Genomic DNA, 24,883 nt, shown 5'->3' with positions numbered 1-24,883 from the left:
AATACTTTTTTTCCTTGCGAAATTACACTTTGTGCAGGGAGAGTTCTAAGCACGGGAAACATGCGCCCCTTCACAGGCATACTATAGACACCCCCCCCGGTATGAAATTTAAAGGAATATTACACTTTTATTGTTTCACTTTAATCATTATTAAAATCACTGCTCCTGAAAAAACAGCCGTTTTTAAAACCTTTTTTTTGCATTGATCCATGTCCCCTGGGGCAGGACCCAGGTCCCTAAACACTTTTTAGGACAGTAACTTGCATATTAGCCTTTAAAATTAGCACTTTATATTGTGAACGTTCGAGTCCCATAGACTTTAATAGGGTTCTAAAGTTCACACGAAGTTTAGGTCTGTTCGCAGGTTCTGGTGCGAACCGAACAGGGGGATATTTGGCTCATCCTTAGTGTAGATACATGTGCATATTATTACTACAAGGTGTGTGAAAATTAGTGTCATACACAGGGATCACCCTATATGTATTGCAGCTGGTTCTCATTTTTGGATAATTGCCTGCGGTCAATTAAGACAATCAATGGGTGGAGCCTGTGATTTTTATAGCTACTATTTATTTCTAAGTTTTATGTCTGTAATATGGTTATGACTAAGGCCTTATAGGCTGAAACGTATCAACTGACTTCAGGGCTGGACTGGGACAAAAATTTGGCCCTGGACTTCATCCAGACCAGCCCACTTTAATTTTGCAAACAATCACAAAAACAGTATATAAAACTATACGTAATTGTGCAAAAAAACCTAAGTAGCATAACATAAGGCGTCCTCACTAACCTCTTTTATTATTTCACTTATTCTCCTCTTTATTTTTCTCATCTTTCTCACATCACTGTGTGAAGTTGAGGGCAAGTCGCACAGCCATTACTTGGTCACTGAAACCGGCCCAATGAGCCATCGGCCCACCGGGAAACTCCCTGTAATCCCAATGGCCAGTACATGCCTGACTGACTTAATCTGTGTTTGTTCACTGTGGCTATTCAATAAAATGAAGACATTTTAAAAGCAACAACTGGAATGTGGATCATTTTTTCTACATTACTATACTCAATCAGTGACTGTGGATCGAGCACCTGGGAGCTCTGCTATCTATGTGGTGTATGTGTAGTAGCACTGACTTTTCTGTTTATACAGTTACCAAGTATGCTTGTGGAAAAACACATGCAACCTGTAATGACAGTAGTGCATGTAAAGAGACTATAAAGCAGGGGCAGACACACATGAGCAACATCTATGTACAGTATGTGAATGTACTCTGTAGAATGCACAATATCTATAAAGTAAACTCCTTCTGCCATGGAAAGCAATACTGTATCGCAAAGTGCTTTAGTAGAGGACTTTTAAAATATATATCTTACTAAACACCAGCAAGTCTAGATGCTTAGTTCTTCACAGGGGTATGAAGGGCATTAAAAATGCATTATCTTTTTGGATTTGTGATTGAAATGATGATGATAGAATTTTATTTGGAAATTATTCTCCGTAAGGCTGGATTCACACCTATGCATTTTAGTGCTTTTGCCTTTTGCAGATTTGCACTACAGAACGTGTTCCATAGGAAACAATGTTAAATAGACTGTAGTGCAAATCTGCAAAATGCAAAAAGCACTAAAACTGCATAGGTGTGAATCCAGCCTAAGGCCGCGTACACACGGGCGGACTATCCGTCCAACTAAGTCCGTCAGACAATCCGACAGACAGTCCGTCCTACTTTTGAATGAACGGACTTGACCACACACGACGAACAGACAGTCCGCTGAAAGCTTGCGCGATGACGTGTACGGCACGTACGACGGGACTAGAAATACGATGTCCAATACACAGCAATGCAACCTTTCGCCGTGTAAATCCTTTCTGAGCATGCGCCATACCTAGTCCGTCCAACTTGCCTGCTCACGAGCGGACTGTCCGCTGAAACCAAGTTTGGACGGACTGTATTACAGAAATTCTGAAAGACTTAGTCCGCCAGACTGTCCGCTGAAAAAGTCAGCTGAAGCCCACACACGAGCGGTTGTCCGCTGAAACACGTTTCAGCGGACTAAGTTGGACGGACAATCCTCTCGTGTGTACGCGGCCTTAAGAAAGGCCCCGAGAAGACCTTTTTGAGCATCAATTATCTGCTACACTACTAATTGTGACACAAAACATCTAAATCTTAAATGCACTCCTTGTAAAACTCTCTAGTTTCACAAGGTTATTAATTTTTTTTAATCATCATTTTCCAACATGTCAAAACAAAGAAAGAAAAAAATATATATATTAATTACTTAGATTTTGACCACATTGGCTAATGCACAGCTGCTGCACAGTAAACTGCAGTGGCTACAGTGAGCCCGTGGTAGGGGACATTGTGGTGCTCGTTTGAGCCCATCACACATTTCCCTTTTTGTTCACTCAACTTTGTTTGAAGTGTACAAAAGTGACACTTTATTCATGTCGCTGTACAGCAGCACAGTGCACTGCGTTTCTGTACAGGGACATGCAATTCTGTCCAGTGTGCTGCGATAAAAAGCAGAAAATGTGCATTTTATAGAGATCACTACAGTGCAGCTTTGGCCTCTGTTGCAGTGTGAATAGGACACACAGAAAACAAATGTTTACTGTATGTCCTAGCAGTGACTGACATTCCTCCAGTGAGGAAAAACGCTGGTCACCACACTATTTATGAAATGGCCTTTACAGACCACACAAACTAACAAACATATAATATGTTCTACTTTTCCACCTCTGGTAAAAAAAAAATATTCAGAACAGAGCAAACATTCATATTCCTGTTTTAGTAATGAAAAGCTGCCAAATTATTTAGCCACGGCTGTAAATGTCATGGCAAAACTTCAAAATAAACACTGAATTACTTTTACCTGATTGTTGAGCCCTGTGCCTGCTGGCATTTAAAAATAATCTATTCTCGCATTTTGGTTATGTACATGAATTATGTATTTCATCAATGCTCATTATTTATAAACTACGCAAGCAGGTTTGTATAGCAACATAGTTTAATGTAAATATTTTATTGCATGCCTGAAATGAATATGTTTTTTATCATATTTCCAAGAACATGTCATGATGATATATAACAGCCTATGTAACTATGCCATTTTTGTTCTACGCATTCACTGGTTCCTGTAATAGGACCACAGATCCTTCAAACTGATAAACTTTTCAAGCTTATTTCTTTAAAGAGAAGCTCAAGGCTTCTTCATAAAAAAATAAAAGTCAGGAGCTACAAATACTGTTGCTGCTGACTTTTAATATAAGGACACTTACCTGTCCATAGAGCCTGTGCTGTCCTGACCCAAGCCCAATTCTTCAATCAGCTACAGGTGCAGACACCCGCATCTCTAGTTTAAGGGAAACAGTAATTTGAGCTTGAAGTGGAAGTGGGTACCCCTGAAAAAAGTGTAAAATGTGGTAGTGGAGGTGGGAAGGTACAACTAAGCAGAGCTTAGCCTTTTGAATGGAGCTCCGCTTTAATTACTATATTTTGTACATCATTATTGTTCCTACACTGTTTTATTTATTGAGCTTGCTGCTACAAAAATGATCTACTGCATATATAAGCAAAAACAGCACACAGGATATGTTATCTCCATGTCCTGAGTGCAGGGCCCCCACTATGCCAATATTAAGCAGTATATTCAGCAGCAAAACTGGACTTTTAGGAGAGGTTCCTTGAACATCCTCTAAGCATTGTCTTCTGGAGCAGGGCCGCTGATAGAAATCATGGGGCCCCCTTCAGCTCCACCCTGGCCCCGCCCCTGGTCCCTCATTCAGCCCCACCCCTGGCCCCACCCATTGCCCCTCCCCAGACCCGCCTTGGCGGGGTATGTATTGCAGAGTATTGGCGGGGTATGTATTGCAGAGTATTGGCGGGGTAAGTATTGCAGAGTATTGGCAGGGTATTGGCAGGGTATGTATTGCAGAGTATTGGCAGGGTATGTATTGCAGAGCATTGGCAGGGTATTGGCAGGGTAAGTATTGCAGAGTATTGACAGGGTATTGGCAGGGTAACTACCCAGACCCGCCTTGAAACAATTGGCGGGGTATGTATTGGCAAGGTATTGGCAGGGTATGTATTGCAGGGTATTGGCAGGGTATGTATTGCAGAGTATTGGCAGGGTATGTATTGCAGAGTATTGGCGGGGTATGTATTGCAGAGTATTGGCAGGGTATTAGCAGGGTAACTATTGCAGAGTATTGGCAGGGTATTTATTGCAGAGTATTGGCAGGGTAAGTATTGCAGGGTATTGGCAGGGTATGTATTGCAGAGTATTGGCAGGGTATGTATTGCAGAGTATTGGCGGGGTATGTATTGCAGAGTATTGGCAGGGTATTGGCAGGGTAACTATTGCAGAGTATTGGCAGGGTATTTATTGCAGAGTATTGGCGGGGTAAGTATTGCAGGGTATTGGCAGGGTATGTATTGCAGAGTATTGGCGGGGTAAGTATTGCAGAGTATTGGCAGGGTATGTATTGCAGAGTATTGGCGGGGTAAGTATTGCAGAGTATTGGCAGGGTATGTATTGCAGAGTATTGGCGGGGTAAGTATTGCAGAGTATTGGCAGGGTAAGTATTGCAGAGTATTGGCGGGGTAAGTATTGCAGAGTATTGGCAGGGTAAGTATTGCAGAGTATTGGCGGGGTAAGTATTGCAGAGTATTGGCAGGGTAAGTATTGCAGAGTATTGGCGGGGTAAGTATTGCAGAGTATTGGCAGGGTAAGTATTGCAGAGTATTGGCGGGGTAAGTATTGCAGAGTATTGGCGGGGTAAGTATTGCAGAGTATTGGCAGGGTAAGTATTGCAGAGTATTGGCGGGGTAAGTATTGCAGAGTATTGGCGGGGTATGTATTGCAGAGTTTTGGCAGGGTATTGGCAGGGTAAGTATTGCAGAGTATTGGCAGGGTATTGGCAGGGTATGTATTGCAGAGTATTGGGTATTGGCAGGGTATGTATTGCAGAGTATTGGGTATTGGCAGGGTATTGGCAGGGTATGTATTGCATTTGCAGATGTTGAACTTCAAGCCCCCCCAAGCAAGCATACACCTCACCTTGTCACCTGTAATTGTCCACAAGATCTCGACTCGATCGATTCGCCCGGCCCCTGCTCTCTCTGCTCGCCTGAGTCGCCTCTCACTCTGCTACTAAGTTCTTGTCAGTCACACGGAGAGAGAGAGAGAGGATTGGGAATATCACTCCGCAACATAACATTATATGCTAATGCTGGCCAGGACTTGTGCGGTGTGCAGAGCGGGTGCAGAAGACGTATTCTTCCGCGCCCGAAATACAGGAAAGAGTCCCTCCCCTGCAGCTGCATACACTTACACAGCGCATAGCACATTTAAAAAAATAAAATAAAATACTTTACCGAACAAGGGGGGGGGGGGGGGGTGGGGATGGGGAGCGTTATGGCAATCACTTATCGGTGGAGGAGGAACTTTTTTTTTTATATATAGAATTTTGCAGTTCAGGTTGCCCGGGCCCCCCTGCTGGTCAGGCCCAGTACAGCAGGGCCAGTTGTACTGGCCTATCAGCGGCCCTGTTCTGGAGACATTATGGGTTAAAGTTGCAGGTGTACCTAATAATCCTAATGGATTGCAAGAGATTCCAATGGTACTAAATTCAAGGCAACAAGTGAAAGCATTCAGTGAGTGGGATCGGGGTCTTCCTGGCAAAAAGGATGTGAGCTGCATTACTGCAATACTGTATTTTATCCAGGCCAAAAGCAGAGACTAATAGGTAATTGTAACGGTGTTCTGGCTGTTTAACTGTAGCTACCCATAACTTCTTGATCTGAAACCTAGGGAAAGACACGTCTCTGTCCTAATATTGTCTCACATTCACACAGTACCAGATAGCTAGGTCTTTGCTACTGTAAGTGTGTAGTGGTCACCTTACAGTATATTAGTAGGTGAACATGCTTATTGCAATAGAGTTTATATGCAGCTCCTATTCATGAGTGTCCGCAGAACTTTTTTCAAGGGGGGGCATCATTTTAAGGCCACTCATGCTCCGCCCCTTTTCGACAATCTCATGAAAATCTTTCCACTGGAAATACATATGTGTTATATAAGAGATAATTCATCTTCACTTTGTATTGGAAGTTACTCTGGCGGCTGTGTCCCATGCCCATATAGCCTAGAGAATGTACATCTTTTTACATCGCAATACATCTGTTGTGGCCATATTTGGATCTCATACTGTCACTGTATAGGCTGTTTTCATCAAGATAAAAATATGGCAAAAACAGATGTATTGCAATATTAAAAGATGTACATTCTCTAGGCTATATGGGCATGGTACCCAGCCACCTGAGTAACCTCGCGGATGCCCATGCTTTCAAAAACCAGCCCTGGAAAAAATTTCATACCAGCCTCACAGCATTATTATACCAGCCCAACAGCATAACGTCATTATTTTCTTGTTCATGAAAGGGAAAACCATACATTTTAAAGCATATTTGATGAAGAGAGTATTATATATAGATATGAAATCACATAGGGTTTATATATTTTATATATATATATATATATATATATATATATATATATTCAAATTCCAGTTAATAGTGGTAAGTGATCAATCATCAAGGGGAACCCCAGGAACTCAGAACGTGGGGGGGGGGCACCTTCTGCAGAAAGAATACTCTAAGGTAAGGGGGTTACATATAAGGAAGAAACCCTTTATATCAGTGCCACTTACATAGTCTCCTGTCCACAGTCCACACAAGTCTGACTTCTCCCATGACCCCCATCCCGGCGGCGCTCCCATTCTTGACTCCTCTCCAGACTCCCTCAGAGACTGCAGACATGCTACAGGAGATGGTCAGAGACTGCAGACTTGATGCAAGAGCTCAATGCAACCTCACCAGTGCCCACCAAATGCAGCCTCACTGTGCTCACCAAATGCAGCCTCACTGTGACCACCAAATGCAGCTTCACTCTGCCCACCAAATGCAGCCTCATTGTGCCCATCAAATGCAGCCTCACTGTGTCCATCAAATACAGCTTTACTGTGCCGTGAATGCAGTCTCACTGTGCCCATCATTGCAGCCCCTCCTGTGCCCCATGTCCCAGTCTGCAATCCCTGTCTGTGGGAAGGTGTGTTGTTGATACTCGATACGGTACCTTGCATGCCAGCAGGATATCCATGGCAGCCAGCAGCAGGCAGGGTCTGTTCTCGTTTTGGATGGGGACGGTGCTCCTTCCAGAGGATCTGTTTGCTGTGAGATAGAGTGATCCCTGGCCACCTGCACCTTCAGCCATCCTCATTTTCCAGCCCCAGTCAGCCTGTCCTCTGGTCCTGGGAAAGTGGAGAGCACTGGGTGGGAGTTGGGGAGAAGGGGGAGCATACTAGAGAGTACTGGTGGGGTTGGAGAACACATGGGTGGGGGGCAAAGAGCGAGGGGGAGTGGATCTCACAGGGGTGGGGAGCAGAGAGCGCTGGGGGGGAACTTGAGAGCACTGGGGGGGCCAATAAGAACAGGGGTAGAGAGCACGGTAGGCTGAGAGTACTGGGGGGGCTAAGAGTGTGGGGCGGTGAAGAGCACTGGGGGGGGGCAGAAAAACAGGGGTGGAGAGCACGGGGGCTGGAGAGTACGGGGGGGTACAAAGAGCAGGGGGGAGTGGAGAGCACCAGTGGGGGCCAGAAAGAACAGGGGTGGAAAGCACAGGGGACTGGAGAGCACTATGGGGGGTGGAGAGCACTGGTAGGGTTGGAGAGCACATTGGTGGGGCAAAATGCAGGGGTGGAGAGCACGGAGGGTAGAGAGCACTGGGAGGGGGCCTGGAGAGCACCAGGGGGGCAAAAAGGACAGGGGTGGGGAGAATGGGGGGCTGAAGAGCACTGGGGTGGAGGCGGGAGAGTGATGGGGAGAGCTAAAGAGCACTGGGGGGAAGAACAGGGGGGAGAGCACGGGGGAGCACTTGGGGGAGTGGAGAGCACTGGGGGAGAACAGGGGGGAGCACTTGGGGGAGTGGAGAGCACTGGGGGAGAACAGGGGGGAGAGCACTGGGGGGAGTGGAGGGTATGACATGTTAACCGACCCCCTTCCTCACTCTCCACCCAGATGGATTCCCGGGAGAGGGGAGGGGGGAGCCCGGCCAAGGTGTGGAGGCGAGGGGGGACCAGGAAATAGCATAGATGGGTGGAGAAGACAGGGTGAAACCTTGAGAACAAGGGGTGGGGCGAAAGCACAGGGGAGAGGCAGAGAACACAGGGAGGAAGAGGAGAGCTCAGGGGAGAATCAGAGAGCATGGGGGGATGTGGAGTGCACAGGAGGGCAGTGGAGAATATGGGGGATGTAGAGAGCACGGGGGAAAGTGAAGAGCATAGGGGGAGGTGGAGAGCACAGGAGGCAGCGGAGAGCATGGGAGGTTGTGGAGAGCACAGTGGAGTGGCGGAGAGCATGGGGGAGGTGGAGAGTAAGGATGAGCCGAACACCCCCCTGTTTGGTTCACACCAGAACCTGCAAACAGACCTAAACTTCGTGTGAACTTTAGAACCGTATTCAAGTCTATGGGACTTGAATGCTCAAAATCAAAAGTGCTAATTTTAAAGGCTAATATGCAAGTTATTGTCCTAAAAAGTGTTTGTGGACCTGTGTCCTGCCCCAGGGGACATGTATCAATGCAAAAATTTTTTTAAAAACTGATGTTTTTCGGGAGCAGTGATTTTAATAATGCTTAAAGTGAAACAATAAGTGTAATATTCCTTTAAATTTCATACCTGGGGGGGGGGGGGGTGTATAGTATGCCTGTAAAGGGGCACATGTTTCCCGTGCTTAGAACTGTCCCTGCACAAAGTGTCATTTCTGCAGGAAAAAAAAGTCATTTAAAAGCCCTCGCGGCTATAGTGAATTGTCGGCTCCCCGTAATACAGAGAACAGTCATTGAAAGTCATTGATGATTAAAACAAAACAAAAACATGGGGTTCGCCCAAATTCAATTACCAGGCCCTTCAGGTCTGGTATGGATATTAAGGAGAACCCCACGTCAAAAAAAAATGACGTGGGGTTCCCCCCAAGTATCCATACCAGACCCTTCAGGGTCTGCTTAAAAAATAAAATATACTGCTTAAAAAATAAAAAAAGATTCCAGAGGTGGAAATCCACTCTTGCTATCCAGCGATGGATGATCATTTCTCCGGGGTCCAGCGATGGGTGATCTGATCCAGTGATGGGTGATCTCTCCCGATGGTCCAGCGCAGTGCATCCATCCTGTCTCCACCGGAGACACTGCGGGAATCCCAGCAGCCTGACATGTCATAGCTGAGGAGGACGGGGCCACCCGTCACCTGTCTGGCTTTCCCCTTGCGTCAGAGGGGGGCAGGGTCTGGGGGTCCCCTTGTTAAAGGGGGCTTCCAGATTCTGATAAGCCCTCTGCCCACAGACCCCCACAACCACCGGCCAGGGTTGTGGGGATGAGGCCCTTGTCCCCATCAACAAGGGAACATGGTGCTTTGAGGTGGCACAGACCCCCAAAGCATCCTCCCAATGTTGAGGGCATGTGGCCTGGTACGGTTCAGGAGGGGGGCCGCTCTCTTCGTCCCCCCCTATTTTCCTGTGGCCTGCCAGGTTGCATGCTCGGATAAAGGGTCTGGTATGGATTTTTGGGGGGAACTCCATGCCATTTTTTTTTAAATTTGGTGTGGAGTTCCCCTTAAAATCCATACCCGACCTCATGTCTGGTATGGATATTTGGGGGGAACCCCACATCATTTTTTTTTCTTTATTTGACATGGGGTTCCCCTTATTATCCACACCAGACCTGAAGGGCCTGGTAATTGAATTTAGGGGAACCCCAAGCTTTATTTATTTATTTTTTTATCAATGACTTTCAATGACCGTTCTCTGTATTACGGGGAACCAACAATTCATTATAGCCGCGAGTGCTTTTAAATTACTTTTTTTTCCTGCAGAAATTACACTTTGTGCAGGGACAGTTCTAAGCACAGGAAACACTCAAATTTGAAGCTCATTCCTAGTGGAGAGCACAGGGGGGCGGTGGAGAGCATAGGGGGATGTGGAGAGCACAGGGGGTGGCGGAGATCATGGGGGATGTGGAGAGCACAGAGAGGCGGCAGAGAGCATGGAGGGATGTGGAAAGCACAGGGGGGTGGAGAGCTTGGGGAAGGTGGAGAGCACAGGGGGGCGGGGGAGAGCATGGGAGGAGGTGGAGAGCACAGGGGGTGGCAGAGAGAATGGGGGGAGATGCAGGGCACAAGGGGGTGGCGGAGAGCATGGGGGAGGTGGAGAGCACTGGGGAGGCTGGAGAGCATGGGGGAGAGGGTGAGAGCACAAGGGGGCAAAGAGTATGGATGGGGTGAAGAACACAGGGAGGGCAGCAGAAAGAAGCAGGATAGGAGGAGCAATGGGGACGGCTGCATATAGAAGAATAATTCTCCCATCTTCCACCTGCAGCCTTGGAATGCCTGCCTCTCTTCTCCCTCTAGCAGACATTCAGAGACTGCAGGAGGAAGATGGAGAGAATGATTCTTCTGTATGCCGCCACCCCCACTGCCCCTCCTATCCAGGTTATGGGGGGGTGCATCACGTTCTCTCTCATCCGACTCCAAGGTGTCTGCAGCAGGTGTCTGCTCTAGCTCCTCCCCCCTTGTAGTCAGGCCCCCTGGCAATGACGGCTGAGCTTCGCTGGCAGCCGGGCTGCCGCAGAGAGGCTGAGTGAGTGGCATGGGCACAAAGAGCAGCCCAGCTGCCTTGGGCCCTGCAAAGGACTTACAGCCTGGTGGACTCGGCCCACGGGCAAGTGCCCAGTTTGCCCTATGGCCAATCTGGGCCTGCACACTATTATTAATTTTTCTTATATAATGCTTGTATTATTGTCATACTGGTATGCATCTACTTATGGTTAATGGTATATGCTTGTTGCAGTAGTTTCTCTGCTCTCAATAGCTTTGATTATATTAATCAGTAATATAATAAATTGCTTTGATTATATTACTGATTAATTTCCCGGGAAGGGATGTTCACAGAGGTTCTGTCCTGGGTGGAGGCACTGCCAACTTTATTATCAAGCTCACTCTTCCACTTAGCAAAGGTTCTCTTATTTACCTATAGGTTTTATCTTGTTTGGGGAGGACCATTTCTCATATCCCCTCTCAAAAAAAGGTGTAGGCAAATCAGTTGAACCAGAGTTCCAAAATTCTGCATTTGTTCATTCTAATGTCACAGAGGACAAGTATAGAAAGCTATTTTTATACAGTGTAATTCTTTTGAATTCTGGGATCTGGTCCAACTTTAGAGTAAGACTTGCCAATTTCCTTTTCATTTTTTTTTTTGTTCAACAATAATTGCCCCCAACACATTTTGCTTAAAGAAAGTTTTCAGATCTCGTTAAAGTTTGAATTCATACATGAATTGCAATTTTCTGACTAAGTGACTTTCTACAGATTAAAATTGCTCAAAGATAGGCAGATCTTTCACAAAAATCAACAGGCAGTAAAAGTTCTAAGCATCTGTACATGCATTGCTGAACTATTGAGACACAACAGGATCTTCCTCATGACTGGGATATGAAGCACAAATCAAAAGCTTTTTCTCTAATCTTCATTGAAAAGAGAACACGCTTTTTCACTCATAGATTTTCCAACACATTACAGTATCTCTCTTTGTGATAATGAGTGCTTCTGATGCCAGGAAAAACTTTTTATCACTTTTACTTAGAATGAGCAAACCAATTAGCAAGAACAAAGACTGGATTACCCTCATTTACCCAAGGTAGATACTGTATGTACAAACCTGATGCTTTAATTCCTCGTGACACAGTCTCTAGGCTCTTCATGGGGTATTGATTATGCCCCATTCCTCCTAAAAGTCAAGTCACATTAGTACATGGACGACCTCAACCCTGTAATTCCTCTCTACTGTCACCTGTCTACTGGGCAATAAAGTAATGCCTAATAGGCTTGTAGTGCTACCCCTTTCTGTTGAGTCATAGTATACTGTGGACTACAGGAGGCTAATAAAGAGAAACATTACTTAGAAATAAATGTAAGGATTTTTAATACCTATTAGTTAATTGGAGGAGGTTTACTAAAAATTGAGACAGGAGGTTTGGAATGGTATACGTAATAATAATGTAGCACCATCTTATATAGGTATTAAGATTAGGTACATTTTTGTCCTGGTTCACTTTATCCAGTGGAACTTCTGTTTTGTTGTTAGACAACTTTAGTGTTGCTCACTGTAATTAGTGGAGCTGTGTTGATTATTCTGGTCTGTTCAGTGTTTCACTTGCTGCAGATTTGATTGCTCTCTCGGCTTTCTGGAGAACTGTGGATCCTTCGAGAACAGGCATCACCAAATGGCAGACTGCAATCTTGAATCCGAACCAAGCCACTGTCCCGCCCAGACTGCGACGATTCCACCATTTAAGAGACAATTTTTTCCCTCCTCCACTGTCAATAGCAGAGCAGATAGTGGGAGACAGGACGATTCTAGACTGAGGGCAGGAGCAGCAGTGCAGAACTGAATGGTGTTAACCAGCAAGTGATTGGTTGGTAGGATGCATGGGGAATTTAGTATGAAAACGTAACCCCAGCATCTCCTTCCATCGTTGCAGTCCCTCCCGCCCTCAGTCAAGAATTGTTCTGCCTCCTCCTCCGCTGTGTAAGGTAGGAAAATTTAGGGGGGTAGATGACATGGCTGTGAAGAATGGGGAGCAGGGGTAATGTGAAGGGGGCAGGGCAGAGGTGCGGAGATGTGAAGGGGCAGTGGTGCAAGGGGATGTGAAGGGGCAGTGCTGCCTTGGGGGTGATATAAAGGGGTTCATGTGAAGGGGGGCTATGATGGGGGCTATGATGGGGGCAGTGCTGGGGGGGAGGTGATGGGGAAATTCTATGGGGGGAGATGTGAAGGGAGAAGTGCTGTGAAGGGAGATATGAAGGGGGCAGTGCTGTGGTGTCCTAAAAAGATCTAATTCTCTGTGAAGAGACTCAGCTCTAATTGCTCAAAGAAGGAGGCCTTTGTGCCTTTAAATACTACTACTTCAAAGCGCAGTCTGCTTTTACAAGGACTTTTGCTTACAGTTCTACAGAAGGAAGTTTACTGTCCTCACTTTTTACATAGTCCTTTTTTTAGTATCCCACCATATCCCCCAACCTTATCCAAGTAACCCCAAAAATAAAAATGCCAAAAAGAGCACCCTTGGACCTGTCATTACGCCAAAGAGAGACTATAATCATGTGCCTGGCTGTGGATCAATTGCTAGGAAAAAAAAACTTGGGCATTTCTCCAGCCTACGGGAGCCTAGTTCCTACGGCTTAGCACTACAATAACAGAGAATAAGGAGACTGACTTTAATAATCATGTAAAAAAGTCAAAATTAACAACCGTTTCATGATGTCTTTTGCCTTGACTGCTCTCTATTATGTTTATGACAACTATATATATGTTTTGCTGGATGTTTTCAAGACTGTAAATCAATGCTTAAGAAGTTTGTAAATCATCTTATTCTTACTTCTTGTACTATAGGAACTTCCTAATGTTTTACTGGAGATTCATGTAAAAATAATATCATGGTTCACTTAACCAGTGATTTACACACTGGAATGTTCTAATGTCATGGACTTACATATTGAGAACAACTATTATTTGATTTTTAACTCTCAATGTTTTTCTTCCAACATAGCAATCAAAAATCGGAAGGTAAAATGCTTTTATTACTTTAGCCTACATTTACTGAAATTATCAAGCTGCTTTTTTCAATTTCCTTGCTTGGTGCTTATTAAGCAACTTAGGTTCTCCATTGTATAATATGTCACATGCAGCTGTACCTTTAGCATTTGTTAGCCTAATTTAAATGCATCTCTGACCTATATTTTTAAAACCAACAATTTTTCTAACTCATTCACCGCCAGAAATAAATATCCACTTTCACACATTATGCAGTCACATCACATTTCTGGCTTTGTGGAGCTTGTGAGCAATAGCCTATTCTCACACAATTATGAGTCCTCTTGCCTGAAAAGAAAACCCCCGGAAAGATTCAAATGACAAAACAGTGAAAATGTTAGTTGTGACCAGACATTGGGTTGTCATTAGGAGATCATTTAATACAGTCATATGAATACGTTTAGGATTTTACAAAGTCAGCTTGTAGGTTCCATGAATTCAGAGCTTATTGAGTCTGGGTGCCATGACTAGTGATTTTGGTTTTGTGGGCTCTCAAATGCTTTTTGGTGACAATGTACCCACAATGTAATCTGCACCTCAATGTTCAGAATAAAACACACAACAAAAGACTGTGATGGACAATTTGTGTACCCTCTTGACTGATATGGACCTTGGGAGATCTTTTGGTATACATAGTTGAACTTGGTGACAGATTGCAAATTATGAGTGGTGCTAGTAAAAATAAGTCAGTTGCGTTATTTAGCTAGAGAAAGCACAATAGGCTCTGCCTGCTTTGCAGCTTGATTTGTCTCACTGAAACGTCAGACTTAGCTGTCCATTATGGGACAGGTCACTTGGATGGATTATTCAATTTTGGGTTAATTGCAAAGTTCTCTAAACAATAGGCTTTTTAGATAAAAACAAAGAGGACGACTGAATTTAAAAAGCTCCACATACCAGCTCAGAATGACAATGTAAAGTATGATTCTTCAATATTTCATATTTACAAGATTTTTTTTTTCCAAATAGTAAAATGATATACATTTCCTTTAGGAAACACACACAATCATACTGTATGTCCCTACACCTGTCATATAGGCATGCACTAGAGTCCTGTTCTACATGTCTTTAATATGTTACACATGTCTACATTTTAGACTGTTCTTTCCTCTTGAATAAAGAATTTATAAACATTCACTAGAAACAAATATGGGTGTATTGGCTATAATGTGGTGTTTATTAACTGGCTAAGAATTGTACATCATTCCCTTGGTGTATGGGTTTTATTGCTGTAGTTATTCCCCAAATGTAGTGACCTTAAAGAGGACCTGCACTCTGGAAGCTGAGCCCCAAAAAGCAAGAAAAGAAAAGGGCTAGTCACAAGTATTGTCTAAAAATTCCTTACATTCCTTGTTAGACATTAGGGGGTTCATTTACCAAAACTGGGAATTACAAAATCTGGTGCAGATGTGCATGATAGCCAATCAGCTTCTAACTTCAGCTTGTTCAATAAAGCTTTGAAAAAAAAAAAAAAAAAAAAAACGGAAGTTGTTTCTATTTAGAGCTGCACCAGACTTTTCGCTCTTCAGTAAGCCCTAATTGACTACAGTAGAGGTCACCTGGTGATTAATTAGCGATAACTTCTTGACTGTAGTGGTATTGGTCAATTACTTGTTAAACTGGTTGGCTGTAGCGGTGATCATTTCTGGAATGTATTGGTAGTAAGTTACTGGGTCTAGTAGCAGTTATTTGGTTATAGCAATTTGCGATATTTGCCTGTAGTAACTCTGTGGTTATTGGTTTCTCACCTAACCACTCACTCCTGCACAATACTGTTCCAGTTCTTTCCCTCTCCTTCCAATGCTAAATGTCGTTCCAATGTTGAAAAAAATTATACAGGTTGGTTTACATCTCTTCTAATAACTAAAGTTGGGTGGCAAAGTGGTGTAGAGGGTGGCACAGTGGTGTAGTGGTTAGCACTCTCACCTAGCAGTGAAAAAGGGTCGCTGGTTTGAATCCCAACCATGACACTACCTGTCTGGAGTTTTCATGTTCTCCCCATGCTTGTGTGGGTTTCATCCCACACCCCAAAGACATGCTGGTAGGTTAATTGGCTTCTGTCCAAAATTGGCCCTAGTGTATGAATTGGCTTGTGAAAACCTTGAGGGTAGGGACCGATGAGAGTGTGTGATGTACAATGTACAAGGATAGGGGCAATTGTAGACACTCACTTAGGTTGAACTGGGTGGGCTGGTGTCTTTATACAACCTTACTAACTATGTAACTATGTAATGCGATGTGTCGTTCCAATGTTGAAAAAAATTATACAGGTTGTTTTATAGGCGAATGAGAGAGAAGAGATGCAGAAATAAAATGACTGACCAGGTAAGTGACCTCTAGGCACATAAAGTGAGATTAGTCTAATTAGGTACCATTTCTAACATATATCCCTAGAAAAGTAGACTAGGCCACCATGCAACCAGATCTTTTATTCAGCATATTCACTATAGATGACAATAAGTTTGTGAAGAAGTCAGATGTTTGAGATAAACAGGCAGAATACATGAAACAACCTAATTTTTTAAATGTATATAATCCAGCAGTATATGCAACAAAATAATAAAAACATACAGCGATATCCAAGAGAAGTGGCAGTCAATAAAAACATGACTTGGCTATTGCGTTCGGCTTCCAGCTGTAGCACTAATTTAACTAATTTAAGCGAAAGGCAGACAACTTCATTAAATGTTATAAACATATAACCTGAAACCTCTCTTACTTGCTTCAAATGGCAGAGTATGTTCCATACTGCAGATGCCAAAGCATGGTTACATTATCCCTACATTGAAAGCTACTGGATGGCACCAGTTCTCCTTTCCTACCTGATTGTTGTGTTAAATTAAAAAAAACATATCGTAATGTCATTTATCTGTCACATTACGTGCATGTGATATTTATTTACAAATTGACCATAAACATACAAGCTGTTACCCCATTTCATGGTCTGTGTACACAAATACCAAGCAGGTCGTGCAGAAATCTGTGTTATCTCCATTAGTGCAGTAGGCTAATTTGTTTGCGTTTACACAGTTAGTTGCAAAGTACTTATCAGCCATTAAACATTTACAGCAGATGGTCATATCTTTTTAAAATAAGTTCTGGTATACATGTCATTAAATTTGTTACACTAGACTTGCTCTGTATTTCCCTGTTTTGGTTACGTACCTCCTTTACAAAACCTTGCGGAGTGTCAACTATTGGTACTATAAAAGTTGCTGCACGTACCTCTCACTTATACTGTAATATAAAAAGGATTTTTAGTTATACTGGTTGTTGCTACACAGTATTGTCTAGGTAGGGCTTTGTCAAAAAAGCTTTCACCTTCTTAGTTCCCTATTGGTTTCATGTTTGCACCACTTTCTCATTCCGAGATGGCTACCATTCTGCCATTTAAGACTTGTTTCACATGGTCTTCAGCTTGTATAAGAGCAGTGTGAAAAGCAAGCTTTTATTAAACTTTTAGCAATCTTTTGAAAAGCTTTTAGCAAGTTTTAAGCAGATTTCTCTAAGCCTTTAAAGCACCCTTCAGCTCCTGATTGGAAATGTTATACACAGATCTTACTGTATGTGGTGATTGTAATAGCTTATAAAGTGGGTATAGAAAAGAATCACCCACCTTTAAAATAATCAAATTTTGTTGCTTTGCAGCCTAAAATTAAGACAGACACAATTTTGCTTTATCCAGCTGTATTTACTAGTGCAACTTATAACATCCAAGTGAAAGATATACAGTAACACCAACTGAGTTGGAAAAGGGATCACCCCCCTCATGACAGTATTTTGTTGTACCACATTTTGCTTTAATTATAGCCTTTGGTCTGTTGAGAGATATCTCTGCTAACTTTGCACATCTAGACTTTGCAACATTTGCCCACTCTTCTTTGCAGAACTGCTCAAGTTCAGTTAAATGTTATGGTGGCCATTTTTGGACTGCAAGTCATTCCACAGATTTTCAATGGGGTTTAAGTCTGGGCTGTTTTTAGGCCATGGAAGACATTCACCCTTTTCTCCTTCAACCACTGTGTGGTAATTTTTTGTTGTGTGCTTTGGGTCATTCTTCCTTCTTCCTCATTGATAACTTTCTGGCAGAGGGCAGCAGATTTTCCTCAAGAATTTGATGGTATTTTGCCCAATCTATTTTCCTTATATCCTGACAGGTGCTCCAGTCCCTGCTGCAGATAAACACCCCCATAATTGGATATTACCACCTCCAGGCTTTACTATAGGAATGGTGTTTTTTGGATGGTGAACTATATTGGATTTCCGCCAAACATATCGTATAGTGTTGAGTCCAAATAATTCAATTTTAGTCTTATCTCACCACCTTAAACACACCTTGAAGATTCTGAGGCAATTTGGAAAAAGGTGTTATGGTCAAAATTTTAATAATCTTCTATTATTTCTCCTATGGCACCTGATCAGTGGTGGCTGGTACTCAATATTTGGGGGAGCAAAACCGCCACACCCCCCGCAGGCCTCCTTACCTTAGGAGACATGTGACCAGGATCCATTCGTGGTAGGGCTGCTGTTCCTCGCTGCTACTCGCTCCAGAGGCCATTGCTTCTCCTCCCAGCCAAACAGTGACTGGGTTCTGAGACCTGATTGGCCGAGAGTCCTAAGACTCCCTGGCCAATCGGGTCTCAGGACCTGCTTCCTGATTGGTCAGGAGGAGAATCAGGAAGACAATAGCGAATTTTAAGCCAATTAGAGCCTCAAGCTTAAAAAAAACCCATAAAAATCCATGCTTGTGGTGCCGTGCATGTAGATTAGAGGCCAGGCACATGGATTAGGGGGTGGTGCCCCTGCTCCCCATATGGACCGGCCACAACTGCACCTGATGGTGGACCAGTTACAATGATGATGCGGAAATACTGGGTGAGGTACTTTTAAATATTTAAATATGCCAGTGGACCAATCACTGCAGGGAACTTGTCTTTTTTTTATGCTGTGCATGCATTCACCTGTATTTTGCACATACCCACAGTAAGCATGTGCACTCAGGCACTTGATGGCATAATCTTCATGGAGAGATGAGAATCTCACAATACAGACCAGAGACCAGGATTAGTGTTACCTTTATCGAATTGTTATTTTGATTAATTGTTTTCCATGTAGAATATAGATCACGCAGCACAAATGCGCACGACATACATTCTGCAGTTAGATCAGGCTTCTCTGACTCATAAAGTCTGCCATTAACTTTGTATGAAAACAGAAATACTGAGTCATACATATATTTGAAGACTTTCAGCATCCCAAATGTGACAAAAAGCCATCTGTCAAATAAGAAATAGTCAATATATATGGAGAAAAATCATTTTTAGATGAATATAGCCTAAACAAGATTTACTTTGGCAGCAATTGTTTTATAGATCAATTTAAAACACAGCATAACCTTGTACTTCTAGAGATGTTGAGTTAGAAGGGAAATATATAGCACAGTGATGGCGAACCTTGGCACCCCAGATGTTTTGGAACTACATTTCCCATGATGCTCTTGCACCCTGCAGTGTAGGTGAGCATCATGGGAAATGTAGTTCCAAAACATCTGGGGTGCCAAGGTTAGCCATCACTGATATAGCATCATACTAAAAAATATATGTGCCAAGGCAAAATACAGAAGATGCTCTATAATGGTGAACAAGGCAGTTCACTAGTTGTAGGTAAGAAATATGCCATGTCTGTGACATGTACCCAGCTGTGAATCTGGTCCTAACTTTTTTAAATGATCACACTGCCGAAACTCACCAGCAACAGAATCAGGAGCTCCTACAGCATGTAGCACCTTCTTGCATTGGATGGATAGGTCAGTTTCTGCACCAAGGCTTGCAGTAAAAGGTTTCCATGATGGTGGTGCTAGACCCAAAATACCCTCCCTCCAGTTAACTATATTGTTCAGGTTCCTCACTAAAGTCAGCCCTAAAGCCATGTCAGGAATCACATGTTTACATATTTACAATAGGCCTTTCCTCTTCCAGTATTTCAGGTCTAGTTTAGTCTAGGGGTTCCGGACAAAAATCTGAGGCCCATGAGACATAGGGGGTCAGAGTTACCAGGTGCATGTACCCAGGGAAACCAATCCTACCACCACCAAGGAGATGGCATTCCCTTCATTAAGCCACCACTTATTCCTGACACTTGCAATGTTCACTTTCTCCAAGTATTCATAAAAAGTATACCTGACCAGTCCATCACCTATTACAGTTGTCTAAACCATTATCCTTCCACTGCGTAAAGACACCTGCCAAGGCAAGCTTGGCTTACCCCTGATGATGGCCTTCACTGAACATCGAGGCACCATTAAGTTAAATCATTCACTTGCATAGATGTACACATTTTCCAAATTTATCTGTAGAATTTCCAAAGATGTGGCAGACTATTGAATGAGCATTTAAAATTTTTATATAATTCATTCTAGAATCAAGTGAGACAGGAGGTGTCCTACAATACTTACAAGATTGTTTTCTTCCTGCATTGTCGTAATTCTCCTCTCTATTCCCATCCAAGGTTTCAGCTTAGCTAATCTTCAGAAAGCATAAGCACACACTCTGTGCCTTACATAGAGAACTAGAAAAACAGTGCAGACTTGTTTTATGAGCAAAGGAACAATGTTAGATATACTGTGCAAGTTCATCACATGCACATACTGTAGGTGTGCACAGCCTATTGAAATAGGGTGTGCACCCCAAAGCTCAAACATGTTTGCATGGGTGTGCATGTGTATATACTGACAATTTTAGCAGAACAATGGACATTATCAGTAGGGCAAAGATTGGTGTCAATAGGGCAGTGGACGCATCAGTAGTTTTTATTTTTATTTTTTACAGATTTTTTTAAGGAACCCCGTTAGGGGGCTTTGGTGAAATATCAGGGGTCTAAACAGGGGGAATCCTTACCACACAGGGCAAATAGGGTGTGCCCAGGCACACCTGGCACACCCTGTGCGCACGCCTATGCACACGCATATTCATGCTCATATCAATTAGCGTGTGCACTTGGTGCCCAGTGACCTATTTAAACTGATATATCACTATGAGCAGTTGCTGAATGGTCTTCAGCTTGTTCCTGTGTTCCTAAAACTTGATCCACTGTTCCACTGTATCTGCTTACCCATGTATGACCCAGCTTGCTTTTGGACTTCACTTCTGCTCCTGCTTAGCTTACCTAACTACTCTGACCTCAGCCTATTTACTGGACTTGTCCTGCCTGCTGACTCTGCACTTGCTTTGCCCTGCTTTTACTGAACTTTGCCTGCCTTCTGGACTTGCTTTACTTGCTGATTCGGTTCCTCACTGCGTGGTTGTTGCTGACTGTGGTTCATCTCCTGGTCCTGCTTCAGTCTCCTGCTCTGGTGTCAAGCTGCCCCTGCATCCTTCTCCGAGGACTGCGACTGCCAGCTCTACCCATTTACAGAGTGGATATTAGAAGCCAGCTACTACAACACTCATGCCACTCCTTGCCCTTACACTCTCTGTCTCCACCTTCAGGAGTGTTGGGCAGGAGGTGCAAGAGAGGCCTCCACAATGTTGCAACGTTCTTCACCAGGTATGTAATACTTTTACCACTTTTTCCTTAAATACATCAATATTACCTCACTCCTAACTACAGTGCTATGAAAAAGTATTCATACCGGGGGGGCGTGGCCTGCTGCAGACCGCGATAGAGGCTTAACTCCTGAGCTCCGCTCCACTGCTAGGATCCAGAGCATCCCCAGACAACTGTTTGATCCCTGATCCAGCCACACTGCGTGGGGAAGGACTCAGGGCCATGTCAAGCAGGGCTCAAGTCCTGCGGGAACGCATGGGAACGGAGCTCCTGTACTTTTTCCACAACAGGAACTCAGTTCCCGTTAGCAGCCGTGTCCTGCAAGACTTTGAAGTATGTGAGCTGTGTGGCAGGTGCTACACCAGCAGCCGCTGACACAGCTCGCAATAGTAAGTGCCGCACACCAGGGGTGGACTGACCATTTAGGCATTGCCAGTAGGGGGCCCCATGACAGCTTCCTCTTCGATCTACCTGTCAAACACAGCTAGCTGATGGGTAGATCAGGTCCCTGCTGCTAAGAGATTGTGTTTAGTCAGACCTCTCGTGATGCGCTCCTCCCCGCCGGCCCCTGCTGATTTTCTGTCTTCTCATCCCCCCCCCCCAGTTTCCTGCATACTTGCTCTGTGTGTCCCGCTGAATCCCCCCCTCCTCTATCTTCATATGATGAGAGAACCCAGAGGAGGAGCACAGCTATTCTGCTCACAGGACATGCAGGGAGAGAGGTGAGCTGAGGGAGGAACATCAGTTTGGGGTGGTAAGCTGAGCACAATACCTGGCAAAGTTTAATGCCAGGAAGGAAGTTTATGTGGAAATATGTGAAGGGTTGGAATAGCAGCGAGAGTGTGTTGGAGCCCTGCAGAGTTTGCAGCCCCCCAAGCTAACATACATCTCCCAAGCAGGAACACATCACTATCTTCCTAAGCATTCTGTCCAGATAATGTGCAGTTAATTTATGACCTTTCCGTTTAACCCTGTGTTATCCAAACTCTGTTCAATGAAAAGTGTAAACTCACCACATAAACACTCTATATACAAAATAACATTCCCCAATAAAGATCAGAACATAATGTTAACATTTGCATGGAAGCACAATTGAATGAATGCTGATTATTCAGAGAATTATCGTATTTATGTTTATTGAGGATTGTTTATTTTTTATGTACTAACAGTTAAGCTTCATATACACAATACGAAAATTGGATGAAAAATAGCACTTTTGAAGCATGCGTGCATATGAGCGTATCATTTTTTTTTTTTTTTGGTGGGGGAGTGGATCTTGGGTGGGAGTTCCCACACTTTTTTTCCCAGGACTTGACCCCTGATGTCAAGGAAGAGGTACAAGCCGCCTGCAACCCTCCACTTAACGGATTACTTTTACTGTGCAGCCATAAACTTGGCCCATGATGGTGCCGGCGCTGGGAGCAAGGGTAATGCAACACCCTGCTCGCTAGCTGCAGAGAGGCAATGCTTAGCTCCCCTCCAGGAGGATTTCCCTGCCACACTCTACAGAGATGGCACCAGGGATGACATGGACACCCTGCCCTCACCAGACAACCCATCCTCACTGCAAAGCATGGATAGAGGTAAGAGGCTGGCATCCTCCCCTGCTCTCTCCCCCAGCCCAAAAAACAACTATGGGCTAATCTGGCCACTGACACAGAACACAGTCCAGCTCTAGCAGCCATTCCTGTATCAGACAACCCTGGGATAGAAGCAATGTTAAAATCCATGCTACTTACACTGCAAAAAGACCTGCACAGGGAACTGCAATTCTCAGACTCTCATGACAGGGTAGGCTGTTTGGAAGAAAGAGCTGACGTGCTTGAGGAGAACATGCATGACCATGTTAAAGTGCATAATGAGCTATTAGATGCACATGACCACCATGCATCCGAAATACATCATATTAAATTGAAATTAGCTGATTTAGCGGATCAACATCAAATTTAGCGGCGTCCCTGAGTCAATTAAGACAAATGAGATCACTCCTTACCTGCAGCAAATGTTCTCACAATTATTACCACGCTTAAACGCTCGTGACATCACCATTGACCGGGCCCACAGATTTGCTAAGTCCGCACACCTTCCCCCAGATACCCCAAGAGATATCCTGGCACGGGTACACTACTTTCATATCAAGGAGCAATTTCTCCATGCTGTCAAAACCACTAAACCGTTACCAGCACCGTACAACAACATTCTGCTGTTCAGTGATCTCTCAAAGGTGGTGCTTCCCTAATAAATTGCTGGTCACTTATCAACAACAAATAATTACCATCCTTACACCCAAAGATGGGTACAAAAAATTAACTAATTTGGGGTTTCTTCCTCTTCCCCCAACGCAACGGGGCGTATTGGTTCCCAACCAACCAACCAGCACCCTGGCACCAGATAAAGTTGGAGCCTAACCACTACTAATGCCTTTGGTCCCATGCATACATCGGATCCTACATGGGTGACGTTATAATGTTGAATGAACCCCCTCAGGTTATAGTGTGCTACACACAATAATTAGCTTTTTTTTTGTTTACTTGTTGACATAATCACATACTCATACACTGTGATACATCTTCTAATATGTTATAATAACTTCAACTCATTTATCTTGTGACACACTGCATATATTGGACCCAATTTGTTTATTGGTGTACAGGTTTGATACCCCTATTGTACTCAATTGGCGAACATCATAGATGTAGCCTCGCTCCCTTCATCTCCATCCTCAGGTAATATCCACCAAAATGGCCATCACAATCACCTCACTTAATGCCAAAGGATTAAACTCCGCCTTCAAACATAACCTCTTATGGAAAGAAGCTCTAACCCATCAAGCAGGCATGTTTTGCGTGCAAGAAACACTTCTCCAAAAAAAAAAATCCCCCACAAGCTCACTTAAATGCTACCCACACTGCTTTTTTGCCAGTGCCCCTAAGAAAAAAAGAGGGGTCATGCTTGCGATCAGCTCCTCTGTTTCTCTCACATTAAACCACTGTGTGGCTGATATGAATGGCGGGTACTTGATTCTATCCGTGAGAACTAATGCCTTATTTTAGGGAATCTTTATGTGCCCAACACGGCTCAAAAGAAATTTTACACAAACCTACTTTCTAAATTAAAGACAAGTATTTAGCGAAATCAAAGATATTAGGTTCCCACTTAAAAAAAGTCTATAAAATTACATATGATAGTGAGTGCAGGGAATGCACTACTTTGTCAAGTCCAAAAAAGGAAAATTAAATGTTCTTTAGTTCCTGAGGAGAGGGGGGGGGGAGAGGGATGGAGAGGGGGGATGGATCCGCATGCAGGGCTGCCACCTTAAAAGAGCTGAAACTCAAGCTCCTGGATTGCTGCAGATAAAGGAGAAAAAAGAGAGAGAGGGGCGCCTCTGGGTGCAGATTTTTCTAAAGGTTTTATTTTCAGTGTAAAAACATAAGATTTTGCACTCACATTTAGTAGGCAAAAAGTAAGCATTAAACACAGAGGGTCATCTGGTGTATCTGATTATGGGACGTCAGCCAGTGATCCGGTCCACATCTGTCATCTCATTGTTCCTGTTCCTCTCACATGAGGTCCACTACAGGTGTTTTTTATGAAGCAGCCGGCTTATGGTGGACACGAGATGTGCGGTCTTCAGA

The sequence above is a fragment of the Lithobates pipiens genome, unplaced genomic scaffold (assembly GCF_037356315.1).
Source record: "Lithobates pipiens isolate NorthernLeopardFrog02 unplaced genomic scaffold, aLitPip1_a1.2 Scaffold_64, whole genome shotgun sequence".
In the NCBI taxonomy this organism is placed as follows: domain Eukaryota; kingdom Metazoa; phylum Chordata; class Amphibia; order Anura; family Ranidae; genus Lithobates; species Lithobates pipiens.
The sequence above is the reverse complement of the archived record's forward strand: the minus strand, read 5'-3'. Positions refer to the sequence as shown.